Below are 2,293 nucleotides of genomic sequence, written 5' to 3'. Positions count from 1 at the left end.
TAACTCTTACTGTACGAAAGCCCTCGGCCGCGGTGGTTCACAAATAATAAGAAAAAAAGGAACGGCGAAGAACGGAAACCCAACGAAGCTTTGCGGGAGCCGTTATCTCGGCCAGTCATCTCACCCGGAATGCCGACGAGCTGTCTGGCAAGGAGTCTAGCAAGGAGAGCTAAAGCTTCCTCTTATTGCATCACACTGGCTCTATAGGAAACCAGCGCGAGAAAAACAGCGCGTATTTCGCGCAGTGAGGAGGAAGCTGCCATGTATAATTTAAGAAGACGTAGTCTGAGCTGTCCGGAAGAACGAGAGCTTCCAAGGCACGCGTGGTAGGAGATAATACCCTGTTCAGGCCCTTTCCCGCCAAGCTCGCCCTCACTCGGCATCTGCACGGGCGCCTCGCCTTGGCCCGGCCGAAAAGAAGACAGGTAGGGGTGTGAGGGAGAGACAGACAGACAGACATAAAGAATACATTGTTGCGCCAAAAAAGGAAAATAAAGACTTGGGAAGGAAGAGTAGGAAAAGACAGATTGAGCGCTGAACATAGGACATAGCAAGGGCACTGGGGCTCCCTTGCGAATCACGGTCACATTGTTCCTGGGGGGCGGAGGGTCCATTTCGGTTGCAGGACGGCCTCACGAACGCCGAAGACGCGATGGAAAATTCGGGCACAGTCGCCGTCGCCTCGGATTCGACGGCGGCCACAGTGTTCCTGCAGCGGGACCCCCGAACGGAGGGCTGGGCCCTGGTGGGCAACAAGCCGTTCATCGTGGGGCTACTCTGCGCCTACGTCTATGTCGTCAAGGTGGCCGGACCCCGCTTCATGCAGGGCCGCAAGCCGTACGATAACCTCAAGCCGGCGATTGCGATCTACAACGCCGCCATGGTGGTGCTCAACTGGTACTTCATGGTGGCCTACCTGACGAGGAGCTATTTGGGCGGCGGCTACAGTTTCGTGTGCCAGGGCATCGACTACGACGCGCGCGACGAAATGACCATGAGCTTCCTCGCGCACTGCTGGTGGTACGAGTGGGTCAGGGTGGCGGATTTTCTGGACACTGTGTTCTTTGCGCTGCTCAAGAAGGAGTCCAACATTTCCGTGCTGCACGTAGCCCACCACGCCTTGGTGGTCTTCAACGGCTGGTACGGGCTCGCGTACGGAGCCGATGGGCACATCGCCTTGGCCCTGATCTTCAACAGCTTCGTGCACGTGGTGATGTACTCGTACTACTTCCTTTCCTTGCTGGGTCCCGCGGTCCGCAAGCACCTGTGGTGGAAGAGGTACCTCACCCTGCTGCAGATGTTCCAGTTCGTTGTGCTCATCGCGCACGTGTTGTTGCCGCTGTTCTTTGAATGCGGATACCCACTGGCGCATGTGTACATCGGCCTGCCCCAGGGACTCTTCTTTCTAGTCATGTTTTTCAACTTTTACTTCAAGAACTACAACGACAGGAAAAAAATGGCAGCGCCGCTTAACGCCTCGAAGACCAAGATTCAGTGACTCCACTCATAGCAAAAAAAAAAAGAACTTTCTTTTTTGTTTCTTGTTTCCTCTCAGAGAATATATGTATGTTACAATGCTTGTTTAAAAAGTGATTTCTTTTTCCGCTCGCGCTTGCAGCGTTGTGGTTGAAAGAGAGTTAGCTGGCTTTGGGGATACCTGTATGCTGGGGGGGGGGGGGGGGGGAGTGGCATATTCCTGAAAAATAATACTACGCCACGGATGCTGATTCCTTTAGATTAAAGTATAGTCTTTCATGTTTAATCTCATGATAGTGGCAGCGTGGGATTTCACCGTTGCAGGAGATTCCATGGTTGTAATTAAAAAAATACATGTGTCAGTAGTAAGCCGTGTGAGTGGCGTATACGTGAGTAGAGCTTTTATGTCGTATCGGCGTGCCAGTAGAGTCAATATATACGGCGGCGCTGTTTTTGTATGAATGCTGAGCGCCACGAAGTAGCAAAGTGAATGCTTTACAAGCCGTGCTCCTGATGCTGAACGCTTCGTGCCTCTCAAAAGCTATCGCATTACAGTATTTATGCCCTTCAAGAGAGAAAGAGAGAGAGAGGGGGGGGATACAGAGAAAGGCAGGGAGGGTAACCAGAGGTAGTTCCAGTTGGCTACCCTATACGTGGGGAAGGGTTAAGGGGGATAAAAAGTGAAAGAGAGTGGAAGGAGGAGATAAAGAGAAAGCGAGGCGAGCACTAACAAAGCGCGTACACTATAGAGGGGTAGGGGGCGGCGTTCTCAAAGTCTATCGTTAAGCCCCGTAGACCACCGTAACCTTAATAACGC

General features: G+C 52.5%; 1 pseudogene; it reads left to right on the top strand.

Moving 5' to 3' along the window:
- The first annotated feature begins 652 nt into the window (after positions 1–652).
- LOC142588893 (very long chain fatty acid elongase AAEL008004 pseudogene) lies at positions 653–1,498 on the top strand (annotated as a pseudogene).
- Positions 1,499–2,293: the final 795 nt, after the last annotated feature.

Source organism: Dermacentor variabilis, chromosome 7 (genome assembly GCF_050947875.1).
Source record: "Dermacentor variabilis isolate Ectoservices chromosome 7, ASM5094787v1, whole genome shotgun sequence".
Taxonomy (NCBI): Eukaryota; Metazoa; Arthropoda; class Arachnida; order Ixodida; family Ixodidae; genus Dermacentor; species Dermacentor variabilis.
The sequence above is the reverse complement of the archived record's forward strand: the minus strand, read 5'-3'. Positions and strand labels throughout refer to the sequence as shown.